General features: G+C 39.0%; 1 long non-coding RNA gene across 1 annotated transcript in view; it reads left to right on the forward strand.

Moving 5' to 3' along the window:
* The window catches only part of LOC125909449 (uncharacterized), a 36,784-nt gene extending 18,765 nt beyond the window's left edge, over positions 1-18,019 (forward strand). The window contains exons 3-4 of the long non-coding RNA XR_007453694.1: positions 10,356-10,476; positions 17,515-18,019. This is a non-coding gene — a long non-coding RNA (uncharacterized LOC125909449). The remainder of the gene's footprint in view (positions 1-10,355; positions 10,477-17,514) is intronic.
* The last annotated feature ends 910 nt before the right edge of the window (positions 18,020-18,929 follow it).

The raw sequence follows: 18,929 nt of genomic DNA on the forward strand, positions 1-18,929 counted from the left end.
ACAACTCCACTATATTCATGCTTCTCAATATGGCTTGAAATTCTCATGTAGATTCCAAGCTTCCTGAGAGAAGCATTCTGAGTTACCCTTTCTTTTACTTTTTTTATTTAAAAATTTTTAATGTTTATTCATTTTTGAGAGAGAGAAAGACAGAGTGGGAGTGGGAGAGAGGCAGACAGAGGGAGACAGAATCTGAAGCAGGCTCCAGGCTCTGAACTGTCAGCAAAGAGCCCGATGCCACCCTTTCTTTCATTTCTTTCACTTCTTAATAGGTTTTTAAAAACCCCATCTACCTGCAATCTGTGGTTTGCGTGTATATATTTGTGTGTGTGTGTGTGTGTGTGTGTGTGTATGTGTTCCATAAACTTTCAAATAGGAAAGAAAAACATAACCATCTACTTTTGGATTCACAAATAGAGCACAAGTGGAAAAATGCATTTATTTATGAAAGAAAAGCTAAGAGTCACTTGGACAACATGATTCATTACCACCAAATATATACTGGAAACTGTCTGATGCCCTTATATACTATATAAGGTTGTTTTTTGACTCCTGGAAGAGATCAACTGGATCTTTATGTTACCATCTTAGATGTGTCCATCTGTATGTGCTTAAGTTTCTAACACACGGATAAGTCTCTTTTATTTATATGGGTTGGTCGTTCCTGGGTTGCTCAAATAACTATACATTTCATCAACCCATCATCTTGCTGGATATACACGAAAAATAATGTGTTCTTGGAAATACCTTACACTTGGGCTTTGATGTCCCACCTAAGTCAATGGGTTATAGGGAACTTCACAATCACTGGTTCACAAAATTGATTAATAAATACCAGCTCCCAAGAGAAAGAGAAGAAGTCTACCTTCCTTGTGTGTTCTACCTCTCCTTCCCCTAACAAATCTCTGGAGAACTGATGGGGACATCTGTTGCCATTCTAGTCTAATGGGAAATTATCTTTGACTCTGAGATTGATACTTACATTGTTTGAATAAGGCCTAAACTAGAGTGAGTTCTGTCACATGTTCTTCTGACTCATGCTACCTAAAAACCATTTTGAGGCCAAATTTAGTGAAGGGAACTTGCCAGAAGATTAGGACTGTCTTCCAAATACTTAAGCAAATTTTGTGTTGAAAGCAAACTGCTGAAGAAATATAACCATATGCTTTTAAAATGAGGCCTCTACAATCGAGGGACATAAAGCAACTGCCACATGTTCATGACCTCCCCCTCCCCCCACTTAATAAGGCACCTTTATTTCACCAGAAATAAAATTTTATTAGTAACGTGTCAAATATGATTTAAAATACAGTTACCTTTCTTCTTCCTCTCAGTTTAAAAAACAATCCAATAAAAACTCTAAATCATGACCCAGATATTTTTAAATGTGAAAATGACATAGTTTAGATTATGTAACAGACGCACAGTTTCCCAAATAAATGTTGTAGAACACCATCTGCTTGATATTTGGGTGCATTCCCACAGAACTAAATTTCTGCTTCTTTACCCTTCATTAATGGTGTATAACAAATTTATGACAGCATTATTTCACAATAGCTATATCCACAATTTATGACCAAAGGAGAGCCTGACAAAATCACTTGGCATGCTCAAATTAGACAATTTATGCGACTCTCTCATCGACACCAACCCTCCACCGACAACTGAAGAGGAACAATGAGTCCGTAACAAGGGGAGGACCTCTCATGGAATAAAGCTCAATAAAGAGTTCAAAACAAGAAGCTGAAGATCCAGGTGCCATTTTCCAGCTTATGTTTCTCAAATTCTTCAGGCCATGCATTCACCTACAAGTTTGAATTTAATATAGAATGTTTTTATAAGGTTTTCTCATATTCGGCCAGACAAGAAATTGCCAAATTCTTCTTAACTGTCAACAACATTCCATCTTTGTTCTAGTGTTACCAAATACAGCTCACTTATCTGGGTATAATCAAGGGGGGGGGAATCAAGAAGAGAAATTTACCATATGTCATTTCTTGGCTGATAAGAGTGGTACATGGCTATGTCCGTGTCCCTTTTTTGCACTTGATGCAGATAAAATCTATATGAGAAATCATTTTGTATGTATTTTGCTGTATAAAATATTACATTTGTGGCCAATTTGGGAACCAGTTTATGGCATTTACTTTTTATCTTTCATTTCTTTGGATTAACAACTTCTATAGAAAACAGACAAGAACACGTATTCTTTGAAAGTAACCAGAATACAGGCTTGCTTCTCAAAGTGATGTATGGCCTCATTATTCAAAGAGTAGTTGGCAGACAAGGCAGCACCCACATCATCTAGGAGACTTGAGAAATACAGAATCTCAGGCCCTGTCCCAGACCTACTAAAAGGAATTTGTATTTTAACAAGATCTCCCGGGACTTACATGCACAAGAGGATTTGGGAAGTGCTAGTGTAGAAGAATGGACTTTATTTACCCAACTATAGAATAATCCCTGGGAAAAGACAGAATTACTCTAAGGAAAATTTTGTTCAAAATGTTCAACTACGAATGTAACAACTTTGAGACATGATCCACTTATTAAAAAAAAAAAACAAAGACAAAAACACCTGAAACATGTCACATTGCTGATGTGCAGAATGAAGCTCGTGAATGGGAAGATGCTTAAAATTCCAAAATTACATAAATGATCATGAACTGCTTGAATTAATCACACACAATCTTTCATTGTTTCCAACTCCAGGTATTTTCTTTAGCAAAACATACACAAGTGATAACTATTACATTGAACCCTAGAAACATGAAGAATACCTTAGTAGTCAATTATTTAATGACTAAGTACAATAGTTTTATAAAGAATTGTATCAAGAAACTGATGAATTCTAGGTTGATGTACTTTGGAAACCCTTTCTCAAAAGAGTTCAACCAGTACTGAAAATTGTTGTCTTCTTCCAAGGATCTTTGAGCAAACGCATTATCAATGCTGGGAGGGTGGGGAATGGGAGGGTGCAGAATTAGAACCATAACCACTGCTTACAGCCAACTGTAAAATCTGGAGTGATTCAGGGTGGAGGGAAAGAAGATGGCTCCATAGCTGGTGTTAAGAAATCCAGAGGTGCATTCAAGCAGTTCACCAGCACAAGGCAAATCGAAGAAAGCTGCCCACGTTATACACAACTCTATACACAACTCTAGAGTTATACACAACTCTAACTTTGACCACATTATACACAACTCTTAGGCTATGATTTCACAATTCTGCTTCTCCTTCAAGTCTGTCCTTTACTTTAATAGCCTGATTTCCCCTGTAAAAGAACAGGAAAGCTAGAGAAGCAGGAGAGAAGGAATTCTTCTGTACTTGTACCTGTCTCCCCACCTCTCCTACAATCCCTGTGCTCCAGGAATAAGCCAAGGCCAGCCTCACTTCCTCTCACAATAGTGGCTTTCTATTATGCTTCCAAGCATAAAATATGTTACAAAGTAGAATGTACATTGCTTCCACTCTAAGATCTAAATGAGTAGACCTTCCCTTCTCCCTGTGCATCTTCTTAACTATAAACCCCTTTGGAGACACACATTTGATAATCATCCTATAGTCCAGAAAGGAGAAATGTAGGTGTTCCTCTCACTACTTCTAAAACAAAACCAAACATCTCCAAGTTTCTCCTTCATCAGTGAACTGCTTGAGCAAAGGGACTGAGTATTCTTCACCTCTGCATATCCAACCCTGGCACAGTGTCTGGCTCATAGTAGTTGCTTAATAAATGGTGGGGACGTAGAGTTTTTTCCCAAGTCCTCTAGCACTTAATTTGTTAAACCTTGGGTTGCACATTTTAAAAGCTGATCATACGTATGAGCTTATCCATGTATATACAGGCTCACCATCAGTCTTTCCCCTAACTTACTTTCTGTTTTTTTCCTTTATTCATCTACCCAGGGAACTCAGTTTAAGAGTTATTTCACAGTCACATCACATTTCAAATAATATATGCTGAATAAAATCTAGTCTTACACATCATTGATGAATGAAAGAAAATATCAATATATTATGGCTACCACTTTTGGAAGTGTACAGAGACACAGGGAAGCAAAAATAAGTATAGCAAGTAAGCAACCCACCCTCACAATGAAACAACTTTCCCTTTAACTTACTAATAATGTTTTTTAATTTTTATGCCCCCCCCCTTTTTCCTTCCTCATCTCTTCATTTTCCTCTTCTCATTTTTTTTTAAATTGTCTTCTTCTTTACTAGGCCTTCAGGCCATTTGAGCACCTACAAGAATGATCAATATTACCAAAGGCATTCAGATTTCTCATCCTGTCTTTCTTATCTAAGGATGGCTTTTGTTACCAGAGAAAGGATGTCCAGGTTCAAAAAAGTTGAAACTGGTCTCTCACCTTTTGCTTCTCCCATAATACAGCATGTGGGATGGGGTCAACAAAGCAGGTCTATATAGAGTCTCTGTCTATATCAGTTTGCCATGGTAAAATGACAGCAATCTATTGGTCGACTCAGGCAAGTTTACATCATTTAAATACAAATTGTTATTTTTTAAAAAGTCAAGATAACATTAGTCCACTCATTATCTATGAATTGTTTATTGGACAAGAGATTAAATGCTCTTAAAGATAGTTTTAAATAACTTGTTTTGAAATCAACTTTAAAAAAAAAACCATATTCACAAATACCACTGGCTTCTAAGACATTTCCTTGTCTACATGTGAGTGTATAGATCAGAGAGCTCAGTTAATGATGTCACCAAATAAAACAGACTTAACATCTGTTACTGGTTCATTGCCCAAGAGCTGTTACTTTGTTTAAGTTTTGTGACATACCCTAACTATTATAATTTCACACTTTCTTGGTAATTTTTTCCGTCCTTCTCTTTTCTATTCCAAAGTTGCATTTCTATCCTCAATTTCAGTATGTGCCAGCTTTATAAGTCACATCTATTCACACTGGTGTATTTTTCTTTTAGACACTGTCCTAAACCAAATGTTTCTTTCAGTAAAAAAAATTAAAACTGTTAGAGAGCTAATGCTATTTTTAAATTATATGTGGTATAATCATCCCATCTAATTTGGAGCCTATTCAATTAATATCCTCATTGTTTAAGAAACCTACATTTTAAAAGAAGTGTTGGTAGAAATAAGATATTTTATAAGCAGTGAAATAAAGTTTTTGAACTTTGGTGCCAAATTTTATCCTTAAATTAATTTTTAAATATTTATTTTTGTTTCAAAGCTATCCTACCATTCATACAAAATTGCCTTTAAAAATTAGCCTCAATTATAATTTTTCAGTTTTTTCTAAAGTATTTTCTACAAATTCTAATTGAGCAATTAAAAACAAACCTTATACTTTTATCAGTTATAGATCTATAGAATCTTCAACAACACATGCTAATTAGGGTGCCAATAATCTTTATACCAAACACATCCATGTGACTCACCTGATGATTCATTAGAAGGAACAAATAGTAAATCAAAACTAAGAACAAAATTGTCCTGAATAAAAAAAGGACTTCCTGGTTACAAGACGGCGTTCAACTAGGGAAGGTACAATGTTGACAAGTCACCATAGTTAGATTTGTGAAAACATACGATCACCAAAGGCCTGTAGTATCTTTGTTTAAAGCAGTGTCCTTGATTATCACTATTATGTATAAAGTGCTGTGAAAGCACATTAGTAAGCACATCGTTCCAAAACCCTTTAACAATGTTCTTCTGTGTCCCGTGGAATCCTTATTTTAGACTCTTACTTTCATTATCATAGTCTGTCTAACACTCATCTTTGGGTCTTTGGTATTTTCTTGAATATACCTTTGGCACCTAGTTTTTCCAATCTGTTTTATCAGTTAATGACAGTTCTTTGAATGATATGCTCCATAGGACATGACTCTGGACACTGAAATCAGACATCTCACTCAAACCTCAAAGAACATTATGAACCACTTCAAATAATTTCAGGAAACTATCCAACTTGTTAAATAATTATCTTTCAAATTGCAAAATATAGGGACTTATCTAAACTTCACCACCAAAAGCATTCTGATACATTTTGTCAAATAGTGAATGGTCAACTATTATACAAAAATCAGTGCAAGTTTCGTCCAGGCAGCCTTAAAAGTACTCTTCGATGAAGAAATAACATCATGTAGAATTTCTGTGGTTTTCTCTAATTTCTGCAGATCAGATTTTTTTTAATTGTCAAGCTATTAAAACAAATTGACCTGCCTACCCTTTTCCTGAGCTTCACAGCCTATAAAAATGACATCATAAATAAAATTTAAACCCTTAAGACCAGCCACAAATTTTAAATGACCTCTAGAACTCAGAGATAAGCCCATCTGCAAGGCTCATTTTAATAAATTTTACTTTAAAAGATAGATGTCTATCAAGCCAAAAATATAAAACAAAACAAAAAAAATGGGTCAGTTTGGAGTAATCTGGTTGTTACATTCAGCAGTTAAGTTGCAATATGTTTGCCCCATCTTAAATTGCCACGAACCATAGGAGAATGGTGTCAAACAATTATTTGGCACAATGCTTGACAAGCCAAAACTTTTCAGAAAGAGCCTATCTTCCCCTCATCATTTACGAAAAAGTAAATTCATTCCACCCTTAATATTCAGGGATCCTGCATTGTCAGTTCAGGGTCATATTTTGTCACTTTCCACTAGGAATGGCAGAATTTGGAAACGGGGGCTTAAAAGTTTAAATTCACATGAGACCTTGACATAGGTCCCTTTGTACACATCATCTTATCTTTAAGAAAAAAAAAACATAAAAATCTTTGCCTTTACAGCACTTATTTGCTGCTTTATAATATGTGGACATAGCTTCAATTTGGACGATACTAAGGACTGCCGAGTAATAACCAGGGTTCTTTCCACTCAGTTCAGCGTGCATGCCATCTTTGATCTCAAGTGCACTGGTAATTAGTGCCTTGTTTCAATATCTTCACTAAAACAGGTCAGGCATTTAGAAACAAAGTATCAATGAACTTAACAGTTACTTTAATTCATTTTATAAATAAGCAACTGAGAATTTTGCTCCAAGTGGCTGCTAGTGTAGCCCATCCCATAAATGGCATTCTCCGAAGCATAAGGCACAATATGATATGAATGCAGCTCTTCATAATAAAGAGACTGAGAACAGCATTCCTGTACCATGAACTTCAGCCGTTTTCTTGTATCAGAATAAGCAGTCTTATAACAGGGAGCTTCTTTAAAGTATTCATAGCTCTCTTTCTCCGTCTCTAGATGTATCTTCCTCAGCAAATTGTTAATTAACACAGACCTTCTTAAGTAGGTTTCTGGGTCTTCAAGAAACCTGAGCTTCTCCAGAGAAAGTTTGAGAATGCAAGTCCTGTCCTCAGGCAATATCAGGTGCTGGAAAGCAAATACATCATTATCTATTTTTAGAAAAAAGAAAACTAGAGCTGTTTGCTGTTGACAAGACTCATAAAAAGGAAGAAATAATGATAAGCAAACCCTTACTTTTGGAAAATACCCATGGTAATCTTGATGTAAATCTTCTTCTTCTGCATATTTTCTCTTAAAGTAGGCTACTTTCGACGTTGTTAATGTATATGTTAATACTTTTGTTGGATAAGCTAAACAAAATAAGACAATGAGAGAAAAGTCAGATTTTATTGTGGAAAACAGCATTTTATACATTCTACTTATAAGAAGAAACTGTTGGTTGACCCTGGAAAAGAAAATTCTTAGTAAATGAAGAATTTACTAAGCAATGTGCTAAAGTCATCCGTAGCAATTCTCTTGTGACCAAAAAGCCTGTTTGTAGGTAATAGCCACTACTCAGACCCAAAATAGATGTTCCGCGTTGATGAATTATATGTATTTCCTTATGCTGGTCCTCAAAAATGAATACTTACCAATACTCTATTTAATTTCATGCCATTTAATGTCAAAATATTCCCCAATTTGAAGTTGATTCACAAAATCAATGGAAAGAGGGAAGTCATTTTTCATCATTCTTTTAGTTAAACTCCCTAGTTTACAAAGGGAATTTAATGTTGCTAGGTTAATGTAGGTTAATCCAATTGGTGTAAAATGGTTGGTAACCCAATTACGCTTTAAAGAAGCAATCATGTGTGTCTATAGACAAACCCTATGATATGGTCATGGTATGACCATCCTCATAACACAGAGGTTAATCATATGGAAACGAGAGGTTTAAATAGCATCTTGACTAGCAAACTTGAGCTTGGTATAATATCTGAACGTGAAAACTTTGTTCTCTCCTTTAAAATACTATTCATGGGGGCGCCTGGGTGGCGCAGTCGGTTAAGCGTCCGACTTCAGCCAGGTCACGATCTCACGGTCCGTGAGTTCGAGCCCCGCGTCAGGCTCTGGGCTGATGGCTCGGAGCCTGGAGCCTGTTTCCGATTCTGTGTCTCCCTCTCTCTCTGCCCCTCCCCCGTTCATGCTCTGTCTCTCTCTGTCTCAAAAATAAAAAAAATAAAAAAATTAAAAAAAATTAAAAAAAAATAAAATACTATTCATGGTTGGTGGGTTTGAGCCCCATGTCAGGCCCTATGATGACAGCTCAGAGCCTGGAGCCTGCTTCAGATTCTGTGTCTCCCCTGTCTCTGCCCCTCCCCTTCTCTAGCTCTCTCACTGTCTCTCTCTCTCTCAAAAATAATAAAAAATAAATAAACATTAAAAAAATTGAGGATTCTGCCTTGTTTAAGGAAGGACAGTAGTGTTCTGGAAGTGGATTTTCAGAAAGCATTTGGTTTGAAGGGAGTTCCTACTATGTACTGTAGGTGGTGCTCATATCACACAAAAGAGGCAAGTTCAACCTTAAAAGCAAAGGACAAGTAGCTTCCTAGTGAAAACACTGAATGAATTTAGAATACAAATTGAGTCCTGGTGAGTACATGCTCATTCAACCTCAGGGGGCAGAACCAAAATAAATGCTCATATTTATACATCATCTATTTTACTTTTAATCCATACCTTCAAATACTGCTAGGTATTGAAAACATTTGACTCACAAAATGAGTAATTTATTAATGTGTTGGTTAAATAAATTTACGATTAAGACTTTTGATGTTTTACCTCTGACATTTTAAATTTAAAAAAATCTTATATATTAAAAATGTGTTCTTCAAGAACCTGCTGCTTCTAACTTTTCTTCCAATTTAGCGGCATCTATTTAACACTTCCTGCAACTTTGGTAGCTGCTGGATGGTTTTCCTAAACCAGTAGGTAAAGCTACAAAAATCACACCTAAAGCATTCCAAATGTTCATTGATACCAGTGTGAATTGTAAACCCAAGAGTCTTCAATTAGAATGGGCATGATCTGTAAGGGCAGTAAGAATTTTAAACACTGGTGTGTCTGACCTAAAAGGAGACAAATGTGCAATGATCTTTCACAACTGAAGCAAAAACAACAGTTGCCACTGTATGTACGTGGTCTCTGAATTCAATAAGCAGAACTCAATTTATATGGAGTATTCACAGATTTCAAAAGGTTGGGGCAAAAAAAGAACAAAATGGATTGTATTGAAAACAAAGAAAGCATTAAGGAATCCAGTTTTCTCAGGGGCTGTTTTTTGGTTTGGGGGTTTTTGTTTCTTTTTAGTAGACTGCGTTTTCTTTCATGTATTTTGAAAGCATTTAACCAAAGAATTACGTGAAGCTTTGGGATATTCTGTGATGACAATTAGCTATTGTGACTGAATTCTTTTTTAACTGTTTAACTAGTTGACGCTACAATGGATTCTCAAGTGTTGGAGAGCATCAGAATCATTTGAAGGGCTCTTCAAATCACAAATTGCTGGGTCCCACCCCCACAATGTCTAATTCAGGAGCTCTGGACCAGGAGCAGAAAATTTACATTTCTAACAAATTTCCAGGTGACTCTGAGCCTGCAGGTGTGGGGACCACATTTTGAGAGCACTGGACAGGCATGGCAGTTGCACTACAACAGCAAGTAGAAAGGCAGAACATTCGGCCCATCAACTGATTGCCTTATCATCTGAATGCCAAGCAATCAGCTTGATTGATTTTTGTTGTTGGTGGTGTTGCTATCGCAACACTGGCTACATTGGCTTCGATGCTGTAGCATCATGAACAAAGCCAGAGTGCCTTTTAACTAAATAGTCAAGGAAGAATGAGGTCACTGTTCAACATAAATTCTGGGTTCACATTAAGAAGTATCAATGACTGTTATTAGCATTAAAGCTGGACAGGTCACTTAAAATAAATAAATAAATAAATAAGGCCCGAAGGATTATTACAGTAGGAAAGGATAGATGAAAGACTTGGAAAGAAGAACAACTTTACCATAGCAAACATTTTTGTCTATGTATATTTTGCTTTTTAACATCTGCTCATTTTATTTTCCAAAGGAATGCAATACCTGTAGCATTTAAGACCAAATGAAAACTTTTGAATGAATGACACAAGGCAAGGCCGGTGGCAGCTTTGGAAAACCAACCATCAACTAAACCAAGTGATGCTCTGGGGAAGGTACTTTTAATTAATAGATCAAGACCAGAAAATTATACTAAATGTCTCCAAGGTTCATTAAGATCTAGTTTGGCTGTGTTGGAGAAGTGAGCCTCAGATACAGAATGTATTACACCCTGAAAACATAGTAAATTCTCAGGGGTCCAGACTTGTGTCTCAGCTCCATGGGCAACACACTTAGCCACTTAGTTTATTGCTCTTAAAAAACACCCCCAAGGGTTGTTGAAATGCTGAAAAGCTTTCACAGCTGGTATTGGTTTGACAATTACCTCCTTGCAGGCTGTTTAGCTATTTGCAATGTTTTTGGCATAAATGTTTTTGGAGGATGCTTTTAGCCACTTTGAGGCTAAAATATATAGCAAACATAAGTTCCTACATCTGTTTTCTTGGCTGGATTGAAACTCAAAAAATTCAGAGCTGGAAATTTATTTATTGACTACCTGATTTGGCCTCCAAAGTTTACAGATGAAGAAACTGTAGCTCAGAAGGGTTCTGTGATTTACAATCAGTTATGTAGCTATGAGTTTGGGTTTTGAAGTCAGGTTGAAGTGGGTTTGAATTCCAGGTCTGCTTTTTCTTAGTTGTGTGGCCTTGAGAAAATCATATAAACATGTTACAAGTCTCATTTGTAAAGTGGGGACAGAAGTATCACTGGCTCATAGGACTGTTGAAATAATTCATGGAAAGGGACTGGCACTGTGCCAAGCATATAGTAAGCACTCAATCAAATCTGAACTCTTATTAGTGCCAACAGGCACAGACCTATCCTACAAACACAAATCCCAGCCTGGCCTCCTAGCTCAGACCCTAAGACTCTTTCTACCACCCTTCCTCCCAGAGATACTAGATGGTAATTTGGGAGTTAAAAGACTACAAAAGAATATTTCAAATGATCAAGTGAGAAAAAAAAAAAAATACGGTACAGGTGCTATGACGACTCCAAGAAAATGTTTCTGAATTTACTGCCACTGGTCATACATTTGGGGTGAAACAAATGTCAATTGTTTTTGAAACATCCAGATAGCCATTTGAAGAATTAAAGTTACTCCAGATATCCAAAGAAATTTGCCTGTTATGATCCAGCAAGCACGTGTAGATCTGTTTATATCATTCTCCCGTAACTAAAAAGCCAAACTCAATCCAGAGAGTTGAGATACGCAGGAAAAAATCAAAATGATTTTATGTGTTCATTTTCACTGTTTTGAGGTCTGAGAACAGCATATGAATTACAAAACAGAATTAGGCTGCGCCTAAATTTATCTCCAAAGGTAAAACGGTTAACTCTGGCTTGGATATTCACACATAAAATACCTGTGTCCAGCCCAACGCATTTCACAGTGTAAAACTTCAAGAAGCAACACATGAGAAGTCAGGCAACAGAATGACCACCCCCGTCATTAGGGTTCCAGCAGCACAATTTATACACATTTTTAAAATAAATGTTTCAAATGTAATTACAAACGATTGCTCAAGTGCTCCTCCTATTGTTCTGCCCCTGCCTCCAGACATCTGGAATCCTATTACTGCACAAGTGATTTCATTAGGTACACGGCCCAGGGGCAGTACATTAAGGAAAGATCATCAGCAAATTAATTTACAAACACTTTGAGAGAACAGACAATAATAAAAGAACAAGGCCGTCATGGAGATCCATTCTTTGTCTGAGCCTGCAAAGCCTGAGAGGTGGTGAAGAAGTGATGGCTTTCACATATCTTCATTTTAACCACGTTTCCATTCTCTTCCCCACAACACCTTGATCAATAGACTGCAAAACCCAAGCTGAGATCCTCCTAGTAGATGTGCCTCTGTAGCCACAGACAAAAGAACAGTCTGATCAATGGGGAGACTAAGGTGGGGTCTAGCCTCTGATCAACGGCTGACTTGTGTACAAATCACGGGGCCCCGACTTCTGGTCCCTCATTGATTTCCCTTTGCGTGGCATTAGCCTGGTGTGAGCCTTAGAAAGTACATGTCCCTACCTAACTACCTAATGCTTTGCTAGTCGCAGAGCTAGAACACATCCTTCTTTAAAGGCAACAACCATTTTTGTTTAGAAAGAGCTGTATCATCTGTCCCTGTTAGCTGCATTCTTCAGTCTTGCTACATGGCTTAAAATATTTCGACAGGATTTTCTAGTGCTGTGAAACAGCACTAGTTCAAATCCCAACTCTACAATTTATTTGCTTAGTGACTTTAACCTCACAGAGCCTGAGTTTCCTCATCAATTAAATGGAGGAACAATATCAAACTCACTGAGTTGTATGTGAATTAAGGGAGATGATATTTTAAAAGCACTTACTCAGCCAGGGCTTGTCACATTTCCACACATTTTCTACTCAATAAATTTTAGGTGTTGTGAGTGTAGTGATCTCATTTTTGAAATCATAAATATGTGTCCTATTAAGCAGTACCGTGTTAAAGCAGGACATTTGTCCTCTCTTTTGTGTTGAGCACAGTAGCATGAAACATTCACAAGTGTGCTCAAGGAGGTAGATGGAAGCAACATTCAAGGCTGCAATACCGCTCCTTTTGTAGTCCTTGAGTTTTGTGATAGCAATTTTCCATCAGTTTTGTCCCTTATAACCCCTTGCCTGGCACACTTCTAGATAATATATTCTATGGAGCAGAACTCAGTGGCAGTTTTTAGCTCCAAATCAATCAATGGAACAATCTGTTTCTACAGATTTATCACCCACTCCAAGCACAAGATTGACTTTGCTGGCAGTTTAGAATTACCAACAAGTTGTAGCTCCTGGCAAAGTTTCTTAGGAACTTCCAGGGATACTAACAAGAAAGAGAAGTTTCCCAAGACCAGAAGCAGTGTCTGGGACTGGATTCCACGTCCCTCGGGATAGCCCCAAGTGTACACATGGAATAATAAATAAAACACCACCCTTCCACAGCCTATCTTGTTCTGCTGCTGATGACCTCTGAACCAAACAGAGCATTATTACATGGCTGGTCATATCCCATTTCATAAGTTACCTTCATGAAGTTACCTTAGTTGCTGCACCAAAGCCTAATTTTTGCCATGATCTGGCCCTACTGATAGACACCAAGTGCAAGAGTTCCATGGGTAAATTTAGTGATTTACCACCCCTCAGAAGTGCATTCCTTGTTTTAATTTTTTTAATGTTTATTTATTTTTGAGAGAAAAAGACAGAGAGCAAGCAGGGGAGGAGCAGAGAGAGAGAGAGGGAGACACAGAATCTGAAGCAGGCTCCAGGCTTGAGCTGTCAACACAGCCAGACAATGGGGCTCAAACCCACGAACCGCGAGATCATGACCTGAGCTAAAGTTGGATACTTAACTGAGTCACCCAGGCACCCCCATTCCTTGTTTTAAAGGATGATGCTCCCTTTTACTACACCTTGGAAAGTGGGAATGAATCAGAAAGAAAATTGGCAAAGCACTCACATTGCTAGATATAGGTTCCAAGAAATATCTTACTGATGAGATGTCTCGGGAGATGTTATAACTTCCTTAGATACCCAGGTCTGTTGCTCAGAGAGGAGGGCTTTTCAATCCCCCATATGTGGACTGCAGAGATCTTATGAAGAAATACTTAATCCATATCACCCTCATTGTCTTCCACTTCGATGCCACCACCAGGTTTGAGTATATCACCAACAACATTTAGCCAGGTACCCCAGAAGGGTTGTAGAAAAACATAAGATGGACTAATCATTAACTTTACTAAGAATATAGGACAATTTGTCCCAGAGTGGGGTGATTCTCTGCCTTCGCTTGTATTGCCTAATTTGTGTCACCACCCAGAGTTACTCTGGTGGTGAAATGTCCCTCATTCACAGGTTCCCTTTCCTCTAAAACTTCGGTGCTTCATTAAATTGAATTGTGTTCAACCCAAGCACTCTGCTTAAGTTAATAGCTAGATTTATGCCCCACATCAGATATGGGGAGACGAGCCACAGAGCAGTAAAGCAAGCAGCCCATGCAGACAGAATAGACACTTGAGGCTCTTGAGCTGTGATTCTCTTTGCAACATCCCCAACTTTTCTTGATGTTTGTAGCCCATGCTCCCTTTTAATAATGGTTTTTAAAAGAATACATACTCTGATACATCACCACAGGGGGGATTTCCCAGCTTCAAACCTGCCCCTCCTCCCCTTCTAAGCATCACTGATATTTAGAAGACTCTTGTATCTACCTGCCAAGAAGACTTTTTGCTGCACAGTATAAGATGAAAAAAAAAACTTTAAAAAAAAAATTCTAGTGATAAAGCTATATCATAATGCTGAACATAATACTAGCAAGCCTTTAGTCCTTTTTATTAATATCCCCTTATGACCCCCAGTGAGAAATATTGCAACAAACTAGATGGCTCTGTTATTAGTCTGTTAACATAAATGTAATCAGGAAAAATTTTAGAAATACTTGTGTTAGCCCAAAAAGGGGAAATGTTAAAGTAATGTATTGACACTAGCTAAACAGACAACTTCTTAGAAAGATTGGGGGTGGGGGGGACTGACACGGAGCTGCTCCCCCCAGAATGGAAGGTGCACTTCTTCCTCAGTTTTAGTTGTGAATGTCTACGGTCAGTTTACCCCTCTGCTTCTGAAATATTATTTTATTTCACCTTTCTCTAGGTTTCTGAAGCATATTGCTTTGACAAATAGAGCAATCCAAACTGGTTATGCCTCAGCTTTAGAGCTATTGTAAGGGTGTCGGTGTTTTGACAGCTAAAGCCAGCTGGCATGAGTCCTCAGTGCAGAGCCCAGGGCTTTGGCATCTTGATCAAACCTTTCAACATTTCTCCATGTTTCAAAGCATCTTCTAAATCCCAGGAAAGCAACATGGCATAAAATTAAACATGGAATGTTCGTAGACACATAAACACTTCCAAATAGAATATATGAGGAAAAACTGAAATTGGAACATGGTTTCAGTTTTAACCTGCTTGATCTCAGCTTGATCTAAGCCTTATAGCCCGAATGGCATCCCCCTTTTAGAACTCACTGTACGTACAAGTACAGCTGGCATTCCCATCGACAAGAGTGACTATATCCTGAACTACAAAGCTGTGGAATTTTTTTTTACACTCTTCCTTAGGATCTACCAATAGCTCTAGAATTAAGCATTTATATTATAATGATACCATTTGATTTAGTTTCATTTATTTAAAGCTAATTACCATGATAAAATTTTCTGATGAATGACTTCAAACAGATATGTTCATCAAAAGTGTACAGGATATATTCTGCACATTATACATTCAGGATAGAATCAAAATTAAAATTTAAGAACCCTTTTCACTTGACCTTCTTGATTGCAATAGTGGTCTCAATGAAAGGGCAGGCCTTTTCATGTAAATTAAAGGGCACTGAATGATTTTAAACTCCTATGCATATTACATAAGAGATAGGATGTGTATAAATTACGAATGCACAAGACTAATGCATATGCATGAACCAATACTTGTGGCTTATTCAAACTTTCCTCAGATTGATAGCATGGCTAGAATTCTACATACATCTCAACGCAGATGACAGTAAATCTTATTGGTCTCCTTGGATTTGCTGCTTACCATAAAATATAGTAATTATAATGAAGAAAGGAAAAAGGTGTCGTGGTACTAAAGGCAAATGATAGTGTTAGTGGTCATCTTTAATGTTTAAAATTATCAAAGGTATTTCAATAAGTGACTATGGACACCAGTACTTTTAAAGTCTCATGATAATCATAAAAAACCTACAATTAGACCAGAATAAATTTTCAAACAGGTTTCTAAATAAAACCGCTCAGTTATTTACTTTTACAAAGAGACGTAAAATGAGGGAAGAAATGCAGCCTGCTGTATTTTCATGAATTTGATTGCAATTTGCTAGGCCGGTTACCTACAGGAACTGTACATGTGAAAGTTAAACACAGCACTGGAGAGCTTAGCACTCATTAAATGTATTCTGACTTGAAAATTTGGTTTCAGATGCTTAATACTCCTAAGTTTCTATCCTCATGACCTTAGTGCAAATTAAATTTTAAAAAATCACCAAGATCTCCTTTTGCGACTTGGAGACTCCTTTTCATTTCCTTCATTCAGACATGCACCAGTTTGCTCATAGGGCTTCCGCTTGACATGCTCCCCAAGGCAGGCTACCTAATTTGGCCCACCCTATTCACTTGGGTCTTAGGAAAATCTGCCAGCCCACAAATGTCCTCTCTACGGAAAACCTCTATTGACGTTTACCCAGCAACCATCTATATAAACAACCCCTTATATTGATCTTGTGAGTTATGGTAATGCTACATTAGCATTTATTTCTTTGGATACATATTTAAACAGTAATTTCTTTTAAGCTAGTGATTACCTGGTAAAGCTGAATCAATCTGAAAAGTGTATTTCTAGGACAGCTTCAGAAAATCTGGTGAGAGCTCCCCTTTGCACAGCGAGCATTTCTCACAGCCTCAGGCTCATGAATGGCAACCTGAGATTGTGAAACAACGGAGACAGATGCAAAATAACATGGGGAGAGCCAGGACTGCGCTGATTTGAACTGGTTATCAAGTCAGGAGAACGCATGCAGCAGGGGGACACTATGAAAGATGTTCAAGGTGGAGCTGTTCTGGACCAGATGGATTAACTAGATTAACCTTCAAGCACATACCATTACTTTCCTGTTCTCCAGATTTAATTTTAAACAGAAGGAGTCTTAGCTATCCTAAGAAATTTGGAAAAAAAGTGAATAACCAATTTCTCCAATTATTTACTGGCAGATTATTTGGGGGATGTTATCGGTAGGTTGATTTTCTTTTGAAATCGGGGTCAGATGTACTTAATTTGTTTTTAAATGCCAGATGTTGTATAATTTCAAGATACATTCTCTCTAAAGTTACAATCCATCAGTTAACTCAAAACAGCAACTCAATCATTCTCTGTACTACACACGATTTCTCGCAAGATTTGAAATAGCCAAATGGTACTTCTTCTTTGAAGATAGTTTTTTCTTTAAAGGGCCATGTTTAACTGCACCTTTTCTACATGGATGTATGCTTACAGATCTCATCATCTTCTATATTTAGAGAGATGAGCTTTCCAAAGGAAGATAGGCAGCCAATGAGGAGGATCCCATCAAAAGAGAGGTGAGTTACTATGGTTACTTTTCAGGAGATTGAGTAACAGTGAACGGCTGCTCCCGGCCAAATGGACCCTTTCCAGAGCAGGACCTAAAAAGATTGTTGCTCTCCATACGTGTTGATTCAATTAGTCCATGCTGCACGATGGCATTTTAGCCTTAACCGCAGGCTTACTGCTCCCCGTTCTCCTCGCCACACACAGGGGCAGCGAAGTCAAAGGAAAAACACGGAGGGCTGAAAACTTCCGAACACAAACCTAGTATCGATGGGCAGGGGAATCCTCAAGAACCAATTCCATGATTTTTAAAATACGAAGCCAGGTAATTCGGGACCACCACCTGGCCGCTTTTCAATGACCGGGAGCGGAGTAGGATCCCAGAACAGTCCCTATCCTCACCCTCAAGGAAACGGGTCTTTTCTGAGCCTCAGAGAAAGGCACATGGCTGGATGAGTCCAGACGTACCTTGCGAGCTGGGTCCACTGGCCAGGAGATCGGCGCATGCACCTGTTTCGTAGGTTCGCGGGGTTCGGCGCTCCCTCCCGCTTTTGCGGCGCTGTCACTCTTCACTCGAGCGCTGACAGCAACGGCGGCGGCGGCAGCGCGACAGCGACAGCGGCAGCAGCGGCAACTGCAGCTCGGCGGGCAGCCCTGGCTCCTGCAGGTCCGTCCCTCCAGTCTCTGAAGCGCCTCTCGCCTCCGGCTCCGGGTTCGGAACGCGAGGCGGGCGCGCAGCTGTTCTCCGCTCGCATTGGACCAGAGGGAGCAGATGTTACCCGGTTGCTAGGAGCGTTGCTAGGAGGCGATGACGCCCCTCTACAGCTCAGGAGCAACTTTCCTGTAGGTCGGATGCGCTGGCGGGGGCTGCTGGGAGCTAGATTTGAGAACAGGAACGAGGAAGCGCAGCGAACAAAGAGTCCCAAACGGGGGGGGCGGGAGGGGGGGGGTCCTTTCCTTGCCGACGTTGGGTCCTGAAAGGCTGGGGAGCTGCGGGTCGGTGAGAGCAGCAGCTCTGCGCTTGGGCCTTGGGGCCCTGCTTCCGAGGGCCTGGGCAGGTGATGGGGGCCGCTCTTCCCCAGGCAGGTCACTCGGTGCAGGCCACAGCTGGGTGTCGCCCGAGGTGATCAGGTTTGGGAATGGGAGTGGGCGGTGCTTTCAGTGGCTGAGGAAGCAGCATAAGTTGGTGCCTTTAAAACACCGAGGCCCACCGGCATGCTCTGCACCCTAGGGCAGGACCCTGGCAATGGGAGAGATGGAGGAGTGTGTGTATGGCCTGGGGTGAGGGGTGTGGGATGGGGACTATAATAGGAACTTATGCCTTCTGGGGCTCTCCTACCCAGCGTGTTCCAGTTTGTGTCTTCAG

The sequence above is a fragment of the Panthera uncia genome (assembly GCF_023721935.1).
Source record: "Panthera uncia isolate 11264 chromosome B3 unlocalized genomic scaffold, Puncia_PCG_1.0 HiC_scaffold_1, whole genome shotgun sequence".
Lineage (NCBI taxonomy): Eukaryota > Metazoa > Chordata > Mammalia > Carnivora > Felidae > Panthera > Panthera uncia.